We start from the raw sequence: 21,227 nt of genomic DNA, 5'->3' as shown, positions 1-21,227 counted from the left end.
AACTATACTTCTTTCAGCAAGTAATGCACAAACTCTACCCATCCAGATGGTGGGTACTCTGGTGGTAATTTCTATTTATTTGTATGTTTAAAATAATAATATATTTAATTGTATTTTTTGGCACAAGACTTTCAAGAACTGGGTGCCTAGCATCATATTACAATCATCGTTAGTAATATCTAAAATTAGCATTTCCTTTATCACTCAGTAAATGGAGTTCTAATAGCCAGAGTCTATTTTAACCTTGTTATGTGGTTGATTATTATTATTATTATTTTTTTCATCAGTTCATCTCATTTCCTTTTCTTCGAACATGCATTCTTTCTATGTCAGGTGCTGAATCTCCTAATCCCATGTTTGGTATGAAGCTAAATGGAGCAAGACATTATTTTGTGGCTTTAACTGAACTTTGCTGATAAATTGTCTTGATCTCCTGCGCCTATGAACACTGAGCAACTGCACAGCACTCCTCAAAAATTGACCATATTTCGAGAGTGTATGAATTATTTTCAGGAGTCAATGATCGTGTGCATATTGTACCTTGTTTTTCTGATTAATGGGAAATGTAAACTTCTTCTTTTGTGTAGATTAGTGGTGCAGCGGCCTGCAAGTGTTTAAGTAATAAGCAAACTTTTCCCACTTTCATGAGAACTGTGCCCAGTGATTTTCACCATGCTGATGCTGTTGCCCATCTGGTGCTCCATTTTGAATGGAAGTTTGTTGGTGCTTTGGCTGTTGATGACGATTTTGGTCGAGCTGGTGTAAATCAGTTTCTTCATGAGGTTGAAAGCAAAGGAGTGTGCATTGCCTTCCATGAACTGTTACCAAAAGTGAAAAGTCAAGAAACCTTTCAACAACTTGGTAACTTGGAGACAACAGCAATTTGTTTCATATCATCTCTTTAAAAATCAAAATTTTCATTTTAAGCTGTTCCAAGATTCCATAATCACATTTTTCGAATATTTTTTTCAATTTCCCAAGATTATTTTTATAATCTCTGAGTTAATAACATCCTTTGCCTTGCTGACAGGAATAGTAAGGAGGGGGAGAAAGACGGGGAAGAGAGAGAAAGATAGAGTGGAGAGAGTGAGTGTGGAGGGGAAAGGAGAGAGGAGAGGGCAAAGGGGAGCGAGGAGTGAGGATAGGTGGGGCAGTGAGGAGGGAGGGAGAGTGAGGAGAGGCAGGGGAAGGGAAGGCAGTGAGAGGTAAAAGGAAGGGAAGGCAGACATGCAGTGGAGTGTAACATGATTCATGCTGTCTCATCTAAATGATTCTGGATAGAATAACCGTGAAGATGGAAACAAAGTAATGTCTGACATCCATTTTCTACTGCTCATGTGATAAACACCACCCTGACACTTATGGAGACTAACACTGCCTGAACACAAACAGCGCCCGGACAAATATGGATGTAACTACCTTCCGGACATGTGTGGAGATAACCACCATCCAGACATAATCACCATCAAGATACATATCGAGACAGACAGGGAGTGTGGAGGGGAGAGAGATGTGTGGGAGGAGGGTGCTGCACTGTATTTGGAGTGGTTAGTAGGAGGATTGGACAGAGAGATAGGGATAGGGATAGTGATATCGATGGGGTAGTTCGCAGAGAATTTTACGCTTTCTGAAGAACACACACACACACACACACACACACACACACACACACACACACACACACACACACACACACACACACACACACACACACACACACACACACACACACACACACACACACACACACACACACACACTATATATACAGTAATCCCCCGTTTCTCGCGGGGGTTACGTTCAAAACCTCCCCGCGCTAAATGAAATTCCACGTAACTATGAATGGACGCCTCCCCCAAAAAATCGAATAGTCTTGTCTGGTCGGTTTGGCAGTGATTGGGTTTGAGGTGCCGGAGATCGACTAGTCTGGTCTGGTCGGTTTGGCAGTGATTGGGTTTGAGGTGCCGGAGATCGACTAGTCTGGTCTGGTCGGTTTCGAGGTGCTGGGTTTGAGCAGTGCTCGTCCAACGGCGGCAAACCTTTTTCCTTCCCGAAGCATATATCGAGCACCTTTACCTTCTCCTGGAGCGTCCCAGGACCTTCCTCTGTCGCTTCGGTTCCTTGCCAGAAGTCTTAGAATGTGCAGGGCGTTTGGGCGGCATCGTGGGGCTTGGAGAAAAAAACGTCGAAAAATTCGAAGTTCACAAGCGAAACTTTGTCTCATGTGTTGTGTGACTGGTCGAGCACCACGCGTTATAATTTATTGCTTAAATAATTTATATTTTATATATTATTACCGCGATGTACCGGGGGAATCCGCAGAAAAAATTAGTTATGTTCCAAGGGAAAACCCGCGATGAACCGGGGGCGCGATAGGTGAACCGCGAAGAAGCGGGGGTTGACTGTATATACAGGTTATATATATATATATATATATATATATATATATATATATATATATATATATATATATATATATATATATATATATATATATATATATATATATATATATATGAAAGTGTGTCTGTGTGTTTCTCTGTGACCTATGCACGCGAAAAGTACTGAACTGATCCTCACCAAACTTCACATGCTGACAGAACATGTACCCGGGAGTGTCCCGCTGTAAAAGAATTGTACTTCCGACTTCCGGTTTCCGAATTATGACGTCATCACCTGATTGCGTAACGTTAATTTTTCAAGTTCAGCCGATTGACATGGGGTCAACGCCATTTGCAATAGAATGAAAAAATAATGCTACAGTCAATTGAAGACAATGACTTCTGACTTCCCGGTTTCCGAATTATGACATCATCACCTGATTGCGTAACGTTAATTTTTCAAGTTCAGCCGATTTGACATGGGACCAACGGAATTTGCGAGAGAATGAGAAATTAATACAACAGTCAATTGAAGACAATGACTTCCGACTTCCCGGTTTCCGAATTATGACATGCATTTGACACACTTGCAAAAATGACCGTATGTATATTATTCCGTATAATGATATAATAATCATCTGTAAGTCATATTTTATTAACATTTTCTTTGTTCATTATTGTTATAACCATGGTTATAAAAACAATTTTTATTGTTACTGTATAACGTTTTTACGTCACTTCGGCCTGGATTCGGGACAGGGATCAAATAATGTAAATCACGATTAAAAATTATTTTTTGATGATGCGGGAGTTATCTTTATTAAAATCAGTCGAGGAAATATACACCATGTCTGATATTTGGGTCGTTCATGTCTCAGACGATGCCTTTATCTCCAGGGACGCATCATTCCCCATGACAATAACCGAAAGCAAAAGGGTCATAGCCGACGACACAGATTCCAAATTGCCAAGGTATTGTGTTGTTGTTGTTGTTTACTATTCTCTCATGTGCACGCGTTGAGTATGAAGCTCACTACGTTCGCTATTAAATGCTGTGCGGTGTATAAACACGATCGGGTTTGATTTCTATGTTGCGAATATTAAACGCTGTGCGGCGTATAAACACGATCGGATTTGATTTCTATCTTGCGAATATTCATAAACGCTGTGCGGTGTATAAACACGATCGGGTTCGATTTCTATGTTGCGAATATTAAACGCTGTGCGGTGTATAAACACGATCAGGTTTGATTTCTATCTTGTGAATATTAAACGCTGTGCGGTGTATAAACACGATCGGGTTGGATTTCTGTTGTGAATATTAAACGCTGTGCAGTGTACAAACGCGATCGGGTTTGATTTCTATCTTGCGAATATTAAATGCTGTGCGGTGTATAAACACGATCGGGTTTGATTTCTATCTTGTGAATATTAAACGCTGTGCGGTGTATAAACACGATCGGGTTGGATTTCTGTTGTGAATATTAAACGCTGTGCAGTGTACAAACGCGATCGGGTTTGATTTCTATCTTGCGTATATTAAATGCTGTGCGGTGTATAAACACGATCGGGTTTGATTTCTATCTTTCGAATAAAAAAATAATTGAATAAATAAATAAACACTTCTGGTCATGATCTCCCGGCATGCATCATTCCCCATGACGAACACCGGAAGCAAAAGGGTCATAGCTGAGACACGGATTTGAAATTGCCAAGGTATTGTGTTGTTGTTGTTGTTGTTGTTGTTGTTGTTTCCTTTTCTCTAATGAGCACACGTTGAGTATGAAGCTCACTATGTTTGCTATTATACACTTTTCGTTGAGAACAGTAGTAGATCAATACACGCTGCCTCACCCCAATATGTTCATATTCTACATGCACATGCGATGCAGAGACCGCCAAATAGAGACGATACGGCGTCCCTGTTATTTGGTACACTATCATAGGCCGTATATACATCAACAAAAACCTATAGAGGTCGTCTATTATACACATTTCCTTGAGAACAATAGTTCAACAGTATCAGTACATGCTGCCTGACATCAATTGAGGTCTTCTAATATACACTTTCGTTGAAGCGGAGATGTTTTTCCCGAGCAATTCCTCATCATCAAGCATTTGCTTCAGCAATAGGACCAGTACCTCTATCAGGATATCGTGCTAAAATAGAGTGACTATTTACTTTTGTATAGTGGGAAAATGTTGGTTGTGCTCATTCCCGCGAACCCCAGTGAAAATCGCTGGAACTCCCGCACTTTTTGAGCCGGAACCGTGCGTTTCGTCGCAGGGCTCTCGGGACTAATTGACCTCCCCAGTTGGCAGCGGATCCCCTTGCGAGGACTCCCGCGACCTGAGTTGTAGGGGATAGTCCCCCGACGAGTTGCCCCGAGCACAACCACCACACATAAAATTAATCCACACATTAATACATAATAGTAATATTTTGATCATTTTATTAAATTAATGATGCCTCCTAAAAAGCGAGGAAGCAGCATTGGGAGAAAAACGCCACATGCGAAGACTGTGAGAGTGTTACGAGATGTCGAGACCGAAGAGAAAACGACATCAAGGCGTCAAAGAGACCGGTCGCGTTCGGCAGCTGCTCGGCTTGCAGAGACTCCTGAAGCTACGGACGCTCGGCGCCGAAGCGTTCGCCAAACAACCACAGCAGCGAGAGCAGCAGAGCTGCCTGAAGCTACGGACACTCGATGCAGAAGCAATCGCCAAGCAACCGCAGCAGCGAGAACAGCAGAGCTGCCAGAAGCTACGGACGCGCGACGCAGAAGCAATCGCCAAGCAACTGCAGCAGCGAGAGCAGCAGAGCTGCCTTAAGCTACGGACGCTCGATGCAGAAGCGATCGCCAACAATCGCAGCATCGAGAGCAGCAGAGCTGCCTGAAGCTACGGACGCTCGACGCAGAAGCGATCGCCAAGCAACCGCAGCAGCGAGAGAAGCAGAGCTGCCTGAAGTCTCGGACGATCGACGCCGAAGCAAACGGTTGCATTCAGCTGCCAATCGAACCGGCCCTTTCAAATCATCGAAAATGGAAAGAGAAGCCTTTAACTATAGACCGCATAATCAGTATCAATTGATCCCTATACTTCAAATAGGTGGGATGGATGAGATCTGCCGTCATTGTGGGGCAAGAAAATTCAAGAAAGAACCTCCTGGTATGTGTTGCAGTGGAGGGAAAGTGAAAATCACTGATATATATATACGAACCACCAGAACCGTTGAAGTCTCTGTTGGATGAAACATCTGCCCACTCGCAACATTTCCGAGGCAATTTCAGGAAGTATAACTCGTGCTTCCAAATGACATAATTTGGAGCTGAAGAAGTTAGGTTACCAGGCTACTTCCCTACGTTTAAGGTTTGTGGGCAAATATATCATTGAGCCGGGGCCATTTTGCCACAACCCAGAGAAGAACCGAAGTTTCTTAAGATCTATTTCATGGGCGATCACAATCAGGAAGCTCAACGTTGGTGTGGCGTTGTTGAATATATCCGTCTCGAGTTGGTTTTGGACTTGCAAACGATGTTGTATGAAACTAACAACATCGTAAGAAGTTTCAAAACAACCTTAGAACAGCCTCCCAGTGAAGACATGAGGGTTGTAATTCATGCTGATATAACTCCTGCTGGAGAGCATGAGAGAAGATACAACGCCCCACAAGTAAATGAAGTGCCCATCGTCATCATTGGGCAATAATTCAATCGGCGTGACATCATCATACACTGCAGAAATGACCAACTGCAGAGAATCAGTGAGACACACCGCTCCTATGATGCCCTGCACTACCCGTTGATTAACTGGGAAGGACAAGATGGCTATTGCTTCCAAATATGGCAGTTCATTCCCACGACCGGATTCATGAATGTTGGAAAAAAAGTATCTGCGAATGATGACTATGCATACAGAGTCATGCACAGGCAAAATAGTTTCAATATTATTTTGCGTTGTCACCAACTGTTTCACCAGTATATAGTTGATATGTATGTAAAGATTGAGTCTGAACTACCATTATTCATCAGAACTCATCAGCAGCAGTTACGCGTGGCTGATTATATACATCTCCGTGATTCTCTAATGAATGACGGCCATGCAAATGTTGGTCAATTAGTTATATTACCATCATCATTCACTGGTGGACCACAGTATATGGCAGAACGCACTCAAGATGCAATGACATATGTTCGAACTTTTGGAAGACCTGACCTTTTCATAACTTTAACCTGTAATTCTCAGTGGCCAGAAATTGTCAAAGAACTATTACCAGGACAAGTCGCACATGACCGACATGATCTAATAGCAAGAGTCTTTCAGAGGAAAGTCACTCTGTTGATAGATCTTATGACGAATTTTAACGTGTGTGGGTCTGTTGCTGCCTTCATGTATACCATAGAATGGCAAAAACGTGGTCTTCCACTCGAACATAGCCTTTTTTGGCTCAGAGAAAAACTTCGACCCACCCAGATTGACTCAGTCATTCGCGCTGAATTGCCCAACCCAGAAGAGCATCCGTTTTTGTACGCTATTGTGAAACGTCATATGATCCATGGTCCATGTGGGGTAATAAATAGCAAGGCACCCTGCATGAGAAAGGGAAAATGTGGAAAGAGGTTCCCGAGAGAACTCCACGAAACGCAGTCGGATAAAGATGGATATCCGTTGTATCGTAGGTGGGCACCTGATGATGGTGGATTTGAAACAACGGTTAAAGTTCACGGTATTTCTTAACCCGTCGTTGTTGATAAGAAATGGATAGTTCCATATATCCCATTACTCTCCACTATTTTCAATGCCCATATCAATGTTGAGTACTGCAATAGTGGAAAAGCTATCAAATACATATGCAAATACATTCACAAGGGCAGTGATCAAGCAGTAGTAACCATTGAGACAAACAACATCAACGACGTTCAAAAATATGAAAATGGTCGAGATGTGTGTGTATATATGTATATATATATATATATATATATATATATATATGTATGTATATATATATATATATATATATATATATATATATATATATATATATATATATATATATATATATATATATATATATATATATATATATATATATATATATATATGCAGCAATGAAGCCATATGGAGGATATTGAACTTCCCCATTACTGGCAGGTTTCCTCCAGTTATTCACCTGACAATTCACCTTGAGAACGGACAGGGAGTTTATTTTACAGATCAAAATGTCCAACATTGAGTGGAAGAACCTCCAATTTCTAACTTACTGGCATTTTTCAAACTGTGCGAAATTGATGACTTTGTTCGAACTCTACTATATGCTCAGGTGCCAATGTATTTCACTTGGAACTCGAGTCAGAAACGTTGGAACAGGAGGAAGCAAGGTTCAGAAGTTCCAGGATAGCTCGGTATTTACAAATCTGATGCATTGGGTCGAGTGTATACAGTACATCCCAATAATTTTGAGTGTTTCTGCGTCCGCCTCCTCCTGCATATGAAACGAGGTCCAGTGAGTTTCATAGACCTGAGAACAGTGGACGGGCAAATTTTCAGCACATTCCGTGAGGCTTGCAATCTCCTCTGACTCCTCGAAGACGATGCCCATTGGAACGCCACACTTGAAGAAGCAACTGTTTCTCAATCCCCATCGACCATGAGGTATCTATTTGCTATTATGATAACTGTCTGTGAGATGTCAGATCCCAAGAGCCTATGGGACATTCACAAAGAGGCCCTGTCTGAGGATGTTAAAAACAGAGTCCAAAGAGAGCATCCCCAAGAGGACATCCAGTACACACCAGATATGTTCAATGAGGCTCTGATATACATTGAAGATTTGGTATTATACATGGGCGGGAAAGATTTAACTAAGTGGGGACTTCTCTCTTCTAATAGGTCTGAAAGCGCAACCATCAGTCGAGAATGGTTCCGTGAAACGAACTACAACACAGATACTCTCGCAACGTTTGTTTCTGACAATGAGCCGCTTCTGGTGCAGGATCAGAGTAATGCATATCAACTGATTTCTGAAGCGGTTCAAGAGGAAGTGGTGTGATATTTTTCTTGGATGCCTCGGGTGGTACTGGCAAAACATTTGTCCTCAACCTTTTGCTTGCTAAGATGAGGAGCCAGAAAAAGATCGCATTAGCCGTTGCTTCATCTGGTGTAGCCGCAACACTACTTTCAGGTGGCCGTCCAGCGCATTCTGCTTTCAAATTGCCTCTTGACTTAGCTACAATGGAATATCCAGTTTGTGGCATTGGCAAACAAACTGAAGCAGAAAAAGTGCTGAAGAATTGCGACCTCATAGTTTGCGATGAAGGTACGATGTTGCCTTAGGATGCATTTGAAGCATTAGATAGAACTATGCGAGATTTAAGAGGAGTAGACCTGCCTATAGGTGGAGTTACACTGGTTATTTCTGGCAATTTCAGACAAACTTTACCTGTAGTACCCCGTGGCACTCCAGCTGATGAAATGAAAGCCAGTATAAAATCTTCATACCTCTGGACATTCGTACAAATTATCCATCCAACAACAAATACAAGGGTCAAATTATATGGTGATTTAGATGCTGGCAATTTCGCACAATTACTTCTCAAACTTGAAAATGGTGAAATCCCGAACACAAATCATGTAATATCTATTCCCGATGACTGTGGTACAATAGTTTCATCTATGGAAGAATTAGAGGCTCATGTGTATCCCAATTCAGCGACTAATTACAAAAACATACAGTGGCTCTGTGAAAGAACAATCCTGGCTCCACTTAATGAAACAGTCCGTGTAATATACCATCAGTTGTTACAAGTAGTTCCAGGCGATCAACATAGTCACAAGTCTATTGACACCACACTGGATAATGAGCAAGCCATACATTATCCCACAGAATTTATAAACTCATTGGAATTACCAGAATTGCCTCCGTACAATCTGTCGTTAAAAGTTGGATGCCCTATTATGTTATTACGTAATCTAGATGCACCAAAACTTTGCAACGGAACTAAACTGATTGTGAAAAGACTACTACCACATGTAATTGAGGCCACTATCATGACAGGATGTGCGAAAGGAGATGTATTCATTCCGCAAATTCCACTCATTCCATCAAATTCAACGATTGAATTTAAGAGACTACAATTTCCTGTATGCCTGTGCTTTGCGATGTCTATCAATAAGGCACAGGGACAGTCATTGAAAGTAGCAGTGCTGGAATTATCCACTCCTTGCTTTTCCCATGGTCAGCTGAATGTGGCATGGTCCAGAGTGGGATCATCGGAGGCTTTATACATATTGGCCCCAGAGGGGAAGACATCAAATATTGTTAATCCTCGAGCACTCCACTAAAATTATTGAGCTACTTCAGTTATTTCATAAACGGGAATAGGATGTGTGATGAAGGAAATACATGTTGCTGGTGAAAAATAAAAATGGTGGTGGGAAATAAAAAAAATGGTGGTGGTGGTTTGTATATATACATATTAGAGATATAAATAGAATGGTTATGGCATATGTGTATAATATTTTATAATTAAATGGTTATGGGCTATGTTGATATTTTATAGAATGGTTATGGGCGTAGGTACGTTGTAACTTGGTAAACATAATATAACATAATTTTTTATCAGGATAACAGACGTAAATAAATCAAATATGCTGGGCCAGGCTGGGTTATGCCTGACGTATAAATTAAGTCGCAAATGATGACATGAAACCAGCCTCACATTGTTGAGGCATTATGGTTTTTTATCTGATGCGGCAATAAATCTTAACATTTTTGAACTCGAGTCTTCTGCATATAAAACATGGCGGGGAAAAGAAAATATTATAGTGGTGATGAAAAAAAAAATAATGGTGGCAGCCTCTACAATTTTACAATTAACTGTGACATATACTCCTTCAGACCCGCCATCATCCACGGGATTCCTGTGCGGAGCACGGGTATCCCTGCTCATATATATATATATATATATATATATATATATATATATATATATATATATATATATATATATATATATATATATATATATATATATATATATATATATATATATATATATATATATAGCCTGGTGTTGGCGCAGTGGTTAGGGCAGCAGCTTGGGATCCAAGAGGTCCTGTGTTCAAGCCCCGTTGAGCCACTGAATTAATACACCAGGGGGTTGACTCAGCCTGTCATCCTTCCGAGGTCGGCAAAATGAGTACCAGTATACTGGGCCGGTGTATACCCCGGTTAAAATAGGTGTACCATATCCCTGTGTCGTAAGAGGCGACCAGGGTTGCGTCAGGAAGGGCATCCGGCGTAAAACATGTGCCAAATTACTATGCGGATCATACGGATGATCCGCTGTGGCGACCCCTAACGGGAGCAGCCGAAAGAAGAAGAAGAAGATGTGTATATATATATATATATATATATATATATATATATATATATATATATATATATATATATATATATATAATTATTACATAATCCCATGCCTGCTTGAAAGGAAATCAAAACAATGAAAGGGAAAAATGGGTGGGGAGGAAGGTTGAGAAATGGAAACGTTTTTTTGTAGGAGGCCTGCATGCTAAGAGGTACAAAGGCAAGATGGCAGGGAACGTGTCCAAGTTATTTCCCTGCATTCATTCACCCCACCTCAAAACACAGTTTAATCTCAAGACGTTTGATCCATTTGATTAATTGACTATTTAAAAGTAATTTCAAGCAAAACTAGTTGTTGTGAAAAGAGAATGAATCAAAAACCAAACCAAAGAATGGATAAAAATCAAACACTTTTAGAAACTACCAAACAAATAGATATTCATAGGCACTCCATTTTTTTTATTCCAATGACCAGCGACCACAGGTCTTTACAATGGATTAATGAAAAATGTTATGATGTCAAGTTATCAAAGTCATTTTGTCAATATACCAAAATATCAATATATGGGTTTTGGAAAGAGGCAGGGGGTTGATTTTGGTGTGGGGATTGGGAGTTATAGTGGTTTTCATCATTATTGGTTCACGAAAAAATAAGTGACCACGATATTCATTATTGGTGTTTCTGTCTCTGTCTGTCTGTCTGTCTGTCTGTCTGTCTGTCTGTCTGTCCCGAGCATAGCTCCGTGGGTTTTGATCCGATCCTGATAAAATTTTGGTGGGAGGTTTATATCATGATCTAGTTGTGTTTTCCTGAGAATGGGCGTGGTGCACCCATTATGGGCGGTGCCATGCCCAAAAAACAAGTGTTTTTAGGGGGTAGCCAATTTAAATTTGCATCTTCTCCAAGGGGGTTTGTCGAATCTGACAGGGGTTTCAGTATTTGGTTAGCCCAATGGTTCCTGCAAGTTGGGTGTATATACTGATTCTGGCTCACACTCCCCCATGTTAATGAATGGGGGATTTTCAGCAATTCATTTTTTTCCCCCGAAAAATAAACCCCCTTTTTATCCCAAGGTATATTTATTTGTCTCCCCTTTTAACCTCGGGGCACTCTTTTCAAATAACCAAGGCAATAAGATAAAGATTTGTTAAAGGTGATTCCAAATAAATATCTGAAACATGTAAGCCTTGGGGCACTCTTTTTCAAATAACCAATGCATATTGTTTAGCTCACTCATTGAACCTATAAAGATTTGTTCATTCTCAAATTCCTTCAATAGTTTAATTTTCTTTGCACAATAATCCCCATCTAAAATATTTAAAAATAAAACATTTGAATCTTTATATTTTTCAAGATACCCCTTTTGTGTCATTATGAAATGATAAACTTCTCTTAATGCTCTTGTTTGACCACCTCCTGAGCCACATATCATTTTTGAGATTATAGTAAATTGTTTTTCCATTGTTCAATTGATTACCATCAAAGTTTTCAGTCCATTCAAGGATTTTTTTTCTTTCGATCCTCTAACTTACTAGTCTTTTAAATAGATTCGCTTATTTGTTTTATTCACCTTTGTTTAAGTTATTTTTTCAATAAGACTTATTTGATATTTTTCACATTCATTATGTTTTCCATTTATATACCATGCCTGAGATTTTCCCCACTCTTTAGTTTGATTAATACTTGGTTTGACCATTTATATATTGTGAAAAAACGCGGCGGTAGACCTTAAAAACCCTAACCCATCTTCCCATCGTTAAAACACAATCTATTCTATACACTATCATACAATATCCATATGGAACACAATATATTCCATTATCTAAAATAAATCTCTTATCAAAGGCTCCTAATGCCTTTTTATTTACTTCTTCACTATATATCTTATGTTTATAACTTTTTATTGTATTCATTTTCCTATATTTTTCTTTCTTATTCATCAAACAATTATAATAATTTCTAAAAGTTATTGATTTCTTTTTTACATATTTCTTTATTCCCTTAAACCTCATCAATATGATCACCAAACTTAAAAGCATATGCCTTTGCTCTCAATCCAATAAACTCACTCATTACTTTTCTACCCAACTCATCCTTAAACTTACCCATAACCTTTTCATTCTTTTTTGAAAATAAGTTACTCTTCTTACTAAAATTACTTGTATCATATACTCCAATATTTTTCTTCATATCTTCATAAACATCAGTTTTTATATCCAGGATAAAACTATCATTGTCCATATACAACACTGAAACATTTTCACCATACTCTTTCTTTAACCCATTATACAAATAATCATACATCAATATCTTTGATAAATCAAGAACAGCTGTTCCAATATAAATTGGTTTATCCATTACAATACTTTCCTTTTCCATAAGAATCGCAGAAAAGTTCTCTGAAAAAACCTATTCTCTCTTAAAACTTGGTTTATTTATCAATCTACAAGCTTCTTTCCAAGATGTTGCAAATCTCATGTTTTGCCTGTTTCTAACATTCCCCATTGTATTTCCAAAGACAGCATTATTCATCAATTTATAGAATTCCCCTTCAAATTTTACTTTTGTATATGTTCTCATTTCTGTATTGAATTTAATATACTTTTTCATCATAGGACTTTGTTTAAATTTTAAAACTCTATGAGTTTTAGCTACTCTCGATCCTCTCACAAACTGTTTCAAGCTTCTCTGATGCAAAATATATCCCTCTTTGTCATAGAATGTTGTTAATAACATTTCTGTTGATTTGCCTTGAATAGTAAAACTTTTATGATAATCACTTAACCATTCTTTCTTTGGGGTTTCTTTCTCACATGCAAAAGTAAGGTCTTTATACTTATTATGAAGATCACTCGGGTACCTCAAATCAATTTCAAAATAATAACCTTCTTCTTTCTCATTCAATTCCTCTTGAGAAGAAATAACAATATTCATCAAAGCCTTTTCATAATCCTTTTCTTCCACCCACTCTAATTTACCATAAGGCAGGATTGAGACTTTGCCCATCCATACAAATTATTAGCATGAAAATACATCAAATAATTATGATCTTTTTCACTATCATAATTTGAATGTTATTTATTATTTGCTTTTGCATATCTTTTTGAACATACTTGTGATATTCCACCTCTCTTGGACTTCTTAATCATCAAAAGCATATCACATCACTGATTAAATCTATATCCTGTTTTGTCATTTTCACCATTGCACTCCAAGCGAAACCAGGAGTTGTAAAATAGTGGGCAGGATCTAATCCATAGCAATTTTTATTATGACAGTGATCTGAAAGCTTCAAACACATCAGCTAACAATAAAACATCTGTTTTTAGATACAAATCATGATATTGTCCAAGGTTCTTTATCTTAAATATTTTCCAAATTTATTGTGTGTGTTTGTATTCCTTATCACTTATCTCTTCTTCATAAAGGTTATAATAGAAACTTTCTTTTGAAGGAAGTTGTGTTTCTTTAAATCTTATAAATGAATCCATATAATCATAAGGATAAATTCCCTTACTTGGATGAATTTTCTCTTTACTTTGAATTTCATTCCTTGTTTGAATTTCCTCTCCAGTTAGAATTCCCTCTTTAATCAGAATTTCATCCTTACCAGAATTTCGTCTTTAGTTCGAATTTCATTCATTGTTTGAATTTTCTTTATAATTCGAATTTCATCTTCAGTTAGAATTTCTTCATTAATTTCCTCATTCATTAGAATTTCCTCTTTACTTTGAATTTTTTCTTTAATCTGATTTTCCTCTTTAGTTAGAATTTCCTCTTTTGGAAAGAATGAATTAAGATTTGGAAAAGACCCAGTGGAGCTTAGATTTGATGCGAGGTAGGCGAGTGGTGTTCCCATAAACTTGTAAGAATCTAGAAACCTAATACGAGTTAAATGTTTTGTGAATATCATTTTTGTAAATGAAATGAACTTTTAACTTGTGTTTGTTATTGCAGACATATTCCCTGGTGTTTTTGAAAGTTTTTATAAATAGATGTGTAACATAGTTGGTGCTGTTGTGAACAAAGACTGGAATAAAAGAAGGAAATTTATTATTAAGATTACAACAGGAATGAGCGGGACCTCTATATTTACCAGTAAGATGACAATGATCCCTAACTTTAGACTTCTCAATTTCCTCCTCACAAATATGACAGATATTGTTCTTTCAAAATTCTAATTTTTCTTCTTTGCTAAATTTCATCGGTTCATTTGTTTCTTTCATTAATTTCGTTAGTCTTATACAATCCTTTTCTAATCGTTTTACAAACTCTTGTGAACTATAATGTTCAAGTTTATTATACTTTTCTATAATGTACAATTATTTTTCCACTATAATGTTCAAGTTTATTCTACTTTTCTCCAACAGATGATTAACCTCCGCCATCTTCGAAGATGGATGGAGGTTACTGTTTTCACCCCTTTCTGTTTGTTTGTTTGTGAACAGTATTATGGAAAAACTCCTCGACGGATTTCGACGAAACTTGGTGGAGGGGTTAGGTATGCTCCAAGGATCATGCCATTAAATTTTGGACTTGGTCCCCCCCCCAAAAAAAAAAAAATTGAGAGAAATTTTTATTTTAGCATTTCTACACGTTTTAAGTGATTTCCAACCCCCCCCCCAATATATTTTTTTACCCCTCCCCAAAATTTTTTTTTCATTTTCCAATGTTTTAAGTGATATCCAACCCCCCCCAAAAAAAAAAATTGTTACCCCCCCCCCAAAAATAGAGAAATTAATTTTTTTGCATTTCTACATGTTTTAAGTGATTTCCAAACCCCCAAAAAATTGTTACCCGCCCCCAAAAAAAAAGAAATTTTTTTTTTTTTGCATTTATACATGTTTTAAGTGATTTCCAACCCCCCCTCAAAAAAATTGTTCGAGAAAAATAAATTTTTGCAATTTTTTTTTCAACAAAATTTCAATTTTTTTTTTTTTGCATTTTTACATGTTTTAAGTGATTTCCACCACCCCCCCCCCCAAAAAAAAATGTTGGAGAAAAGAACTATAACTCTGTCAGCACTGTTGACATCATATTTAATGAATAAAGGGGCTGTCACACCTTGACAATTTAGCCAACCTATGCCGATTTATGAAAAATTTGCCGAATACGCTGGCACACGTCGAATGCATTATGTGTAAGTTTTGTATACATTAAGAGCATGCTGAAAAACACTGCCATAAGTCATAGTACGCTGGCTTTAATCGTTGAACTTTGTGGTTTTTCTCAACTTTTCGTATGCTTAAAATTTTACGACATACTCGGCGTTTGGCTCACATGTTCCGCTACGCTGGCCATAAGGTTTAGGCACGTTATGCGATCGTTGACACACGTTATTTATATGTTACTCATATGTGGAAACACGTTGAGGTAACATTTGCCTACCCAAAACTTATTCATAAACTCCAGGTAACGTTTTGTAAGCACGCTAAACGAACGTTGTTCACAGCTCGCAACGTGCTACTAGAAAGTTTCTCATACATCGAAACACATCAAAGTAATGTTTAGGGAACACGTGACTTATTTATAATCGACGAGTAACGTGCTTGGGAATTAGTTGTAGAGCATGTCCTGTGAACAAATACGTATGTAGACGTATTTGACATCTTCAGGATGACCACATAACTTACTGAACGCGTTTCTAAGAAACAGCTGACGTAGAATGTCGGATTCGCAGCGATTTGGGGAATTGGTATATAAAAAGGGCCTTTGCTGGAGGAACACGTCTTTTTTTTAGACTTCCTGGTGAGTACATGTTGATGTCATTCCGAGAGGTGGAGGATACGGCAAGGCTGAGACGACAATACCTACCTGTACTCGAACATCAACATGACCTCATCGAGTTGACACTGCACCAGTTGCGTGCCAATAGAGCCGGGAGAAGAAGACGTGAACACAGGAGAAGGAACTGGGTCAGACTATGGATCGGTAAGCGACGCTATTACGGCATATATGACCAGCTCATGGTGGAACTCCGGAACGATGACCATGCATCCTTCATGAACTTCCTGCGAATGCCTCTAGCGATGTTCGACGAGCTGTTGGCCAGAGTGGGTCCAAGGCTAACCAAGCATTATTATGAAATCAATTTAATAGTCCAGTGGAAGTGATTTAACTCGTTCAATGGAAACAATTTCAATTGCCGAGCAGCAGCGTCCAAAAACAATAGGCGAGTGACAGCAAGTTAACTCGTTCAATGGAAACGATTTGAATTGCATTGCGCCAGCGTCAAAAAACAATAGGCGAGTGACAGCCGTTTATTAAAATAGTTTAGTGGCAGTCAATGGATAGCAAACGTCATGTAATCGTAAACCATGCCCTCCCACGTTATGCATGGGCTGGACTATCGTTGGGCATCGGCTGTGGACGCCTAAAACACGATAAGCAATCGTTGGTATAACTAATCTATAAGTTATCGAAGCGTTCTGTGTTCACTACTATTACATTATGCATTTGTCTAAGTCTTTTTTTAATAATTTCAAAAGTAAAACAAAGAAAGATTTCATCTTCGGAATGAGGAAAAAAATGTAGCCCTTTCAGAACATCGAAAAATGGTGCAAAAGTATTCTATTCGTTGACACAACGAGGATCCATCATCCTCCACATCACGCTCACATACTACTACTGACATGGACATACAGCTACTACCAATGCTACTACCACTACTATTATTACTGTCACGCACACCTACTACTAGTAATAGTACTGCTACTATTGACACTACCGGCATTCACATCTACTCACCATGGAGTCTGGAACAATGATGGGATTTTATTGTGAAGCCCATTTGTATATACCAATTCCCCTAAACACTGCCAATACGCCAGTACACGGTAGAAGTAAGTTAGAAACACTTTCAGTACATTCTATGGTTGTCCAGAAGACGTCAATTTAATTCGTCTACATACGACAATGTGCGTTTTACATACGTTACAAATAGGTTCATAGCATGTCACTCAAAGGTTAGAAGCACATTTTACTTAGGTTCAAAACATGCTACTCATAGGGAAAACGCACGTTACTCTTACGTTCATAGCATGCCAGTCATTGGTTCAAGGCCAGTTATACATAGTTTCAATGCACGTTACTCATAGTTTTCAAGCACGTTAAACATAGGCTAAGCTGACGCTACTCATTTGTTCAAAGCACGTTACTCATCGATTAGAAATTTGGTTTCAAGTATGTTGGCCATTACCTTGACGTGCTTTGACTTATGAGTAACCTTCAAGTAGCGTGTGTTCGCCGTGTTTAAACGATTGCGGAACGTGTTCGGAACAGATGCCAATGCATGTGAAACGTGTGAGCCTTATGTCGAGTACGTCTTAAAATTTTCAGCATGCTTGAAATTTCACGATGTACCAAACGGACTAGGTAATATGCCAGCATACTTCAATGATTTCCAGCATGCTCTAAACGTATACACAACTTACCTGTAGCGTATCTGATGTGTGCCTAGCATTGTAAACACATTTTTCATAGAATGGCATATGCTGGCAAAATCGTCAAGGTGTGACTGCGATGTTGACACTTCAAATTCTCAGGCAGTTTTGATTTCAATCGGCGTCCGGCAAGTTCTTAACTGGCTACTCCACGAGTTCGCCGGCAATATGTATAACACACAAAGGGTAAGTAAAACTCTCGTTTGTCATAGGTTTTTAACGCTGACCACAAGGTAAGCATTCGTTGGTGAAAGTTATGTATAACACAACGAAACGTTTTGTGCCCTTTACTAATATGTTATGCAAACGATCAACACTTTATGAATACGCCAAGAACTTTAAAAAAAAACATCAAAATTTCAGCGTATGCCAGCGTTTTACATATATTTTTATACGTTGCCATTGCTGCCTAAAACGTCAAGGTGTGACAGGGCCCTAAGATGTAAGGTTCACTTGAGTGACCCAGCAGTATTGGCGGCGTAGGTTTTGCACTCTCCCGAGTGCTTCCCCTCTAGTTTGATATAATAACAGAAACCACAAGGAAAATGTTTTTGATATTTATTTGTATATGATTATTTTGGATTAGAAGAAGCAACATTTATCTTTTTTAGGATACATTCAAAATCATTTAGGATACTAACAAATCTTTTCACCAGGTTGAGGCATTGTAATTATAGCTGATTTATGATTACTACAATATTTTGAATGTATGAAATGAATTAAGACATCTCTTACAAGGATATATTTTGTTTGCTGTTCTGAGTACCTGAGAAGAGATCAATCTTGATAAATTATTGATGTATGTTTCATGTGAATTCTTTCCAACACTAAAATATAAAAGATCAATGTGTGTTTCTTCATTTTTATAGTTGTTTGAAATTTTTAATATTTGAACTTTGTTTGTATCTGTGAATCCATATACATTAATAGAAAGATTATTCTTTTTCTTAAATTTAGGAATATCTGTTTGTGGCATTGGGAATTTAAAATCTATAATGTCCAAGGTATTCTCATATTTCATGAATTGTTTTACTCTTTCTGAAATACAATTTGGTGGATGTTAGTGAGCAAGAACAGACCAGAGAAAACATTTATTATCATTGTTTTTAATATTAACAGCTGCCTTCTTTAGTTTTATTTCTTTTGGTAATTCAACATAAGAAGAAGCTTAAAGAGTGTTTGATTTTAGAATGTGTAAATCTCAAAAGATGACTTTTTAAAATACTAAATCTACTTGCTACCATTGTATTATAAACATCCTTCTCTTGTCTTCATAGTTCGTCATCAACCCAACTATTCAAAAAATCTTGAAATGATGTTATAAAATGAAGATCTGTTCTCATATGATGACTTTGTTCTTCATCTTATCTTTTCATATTAATTTTCACTCCCATATAAAACTTTAAAGTTTTCATTTCTTATAATGTCTTTTTAATAACTTTTTCAACATCAGGTTTCACTATTTCAATTGATTCAGCTCTTGATGATGGACCGGGTTCTCCAAATAGAAAAATCCTTATTTTAATATGTCCTTTAAATGCCCCATCAGTGTTTTCAATATAATAGTCTCCTTTACTTTAAACTCATTTTTCTTGTGTTTTTGTGGTTGAAGTTGATTCTTATAACTACTCTTCAAAACATCCTTTGAGCAGATATCACAATGTTTTCTTTCCAACTCGAGGAGATATTTGATGAAATTGATTAAATTTGTGTTTCTTGGTTCCAAGGTGTTTTTTATAATGTTTATATTCGTGATTACAAATATCGCAGTACGTTGTGTTCACCATATTAATACAATAAAACTTTGCTTAAACTCAAATTTTCTTGATGAAAATTTTGTTTAATTTAAAGGTGAATCTGTGCTTAAAACCATTTTATCCTGCAACTTTTTTCACTTAATAAATACAATGTTTCAAGACACAAAAGACAAGTTTCAATCAATCTCCTCATTTGATAAAGATACTGAGAAATATGGCAAGGATGTAAAATTGTACAAAGATAAATATAACAACAATTGGATAAAAACAATAATGGTGGATAAGATGAGTTCTTCAATTTCCTTCAGTGGAAGGGCTTTTAGTATACCTGGAAAAACATCAATTAAATTCTCTACCCACCTTACCCAGTCGCACACAACTGTCCCTGGACTCTGTGTCCTTTTCTCCTTACAAGGTGGAGAGCTTGCTTTCAAACCTCGACTCAGATTATGCAACCGGTCCAGACGGCATCAGCCCAAGTGTCCTCAAAGCCTGCTCTTCTGCTCTTGCTCACCCTCTCTCTGTTCTATTCACCCTCTCATTTGCTCAAGGTCATCTGCGATCTGCTTGGAAATCTGCAAACATCACTGCCCTGCAAAAAAAAGGTGTAAAAACAGATCCCTGCAACTACAGACCAATCAGCCTTCTCCCAATCATCAGCAAGGTTATGGAATCCATCATCGCTTCAGACATGAAATCCTTCGTCTTCCCCAATGGCTTGATTTCCGATCATCAATTTGGTTTCAGACCAGGTCACTCTTCCCTGGATATCCTGCTTCTGCTCTCCCATCAATGGATGGAGGTCCTCAATGCCAGACAGGAAATCCGAGCCGTATCGCTGGACATATCACGTGCTTTTGACAGTCTAGCACCCTGCCCTTCTCACCAAACTCTCTTCCCATGGTATCCAAGGCCATCTCCACTCATGGCTCGCAGACTTGCTCTCCTGTCGCAGTCAACGTGTGGCCTGAAATGGAGTTCTTTCATCCCCTCTTCCTGTCCAGGCTGGAGTTCTTCAAGGTGGCGTTCTGGGCCCTGTTCTTTTTCTGGTTTTCATCAATGATCTCTCCGACTCTCTGGAAAATCCTCTATATCTCTTTGCTGATGACTCCACCCTCTGCCGTACCATCTGTCATCCCTAAGACCGGCAAGCAGCAACTTCTTCGCTCACTGCAGATCTGGATAAAATCACAAATTGGTCCAACATGTGGAACATGTCTTTCAATCCAGACAAATCTCACACTCTCACTATATCTCTTCGAAAAGACCGTTTAG

General features: G+C 38.2%; 1 long non-coding RNA gene across 1 annotated transcript in view; it reads left to right on the top strand.

Moving 5' to 3' along the window:
- Positions 1 to 760: 760 nt before the first annotated feature.
- The window catches only part of LOC147035707 (uncharacterized), an 80,692-nt gene continuing 60,225 nt past the window's right edge, over positions 761 to 21,227 (top strand). Inside the window, exon 1 of the long non-coding RNA XR_015062366.1 lies at positions 761 to 861. This is a non-coding gene — a long non-coding RNA (uncharacterized LOC147035707). The remainder of the gene's footprint in view (positions 862 to 21,227) is intronic.

The sequence above is a fragment of the Eptatretus burgeri genome, chromosome 1 (assembly GCF_056783735.1).
Source record: "Eptatretus burgeri isolate ZD-2024b chromosome 1, Ebu_testis_v1, whole genome shotgun sequence".
NCBI classification, from domain to species: domain Eukaryota; kingdom Metazoa; phylum Chordata; class Myxini; order Myxiniformes; family Myxinidae; genus Eptatretus; species Eptatretus burgeri.
Note: the sequence above shows the minus strand (reverse complement) of the source record. Positions and strands in the feature narration are given on the sequence as shown.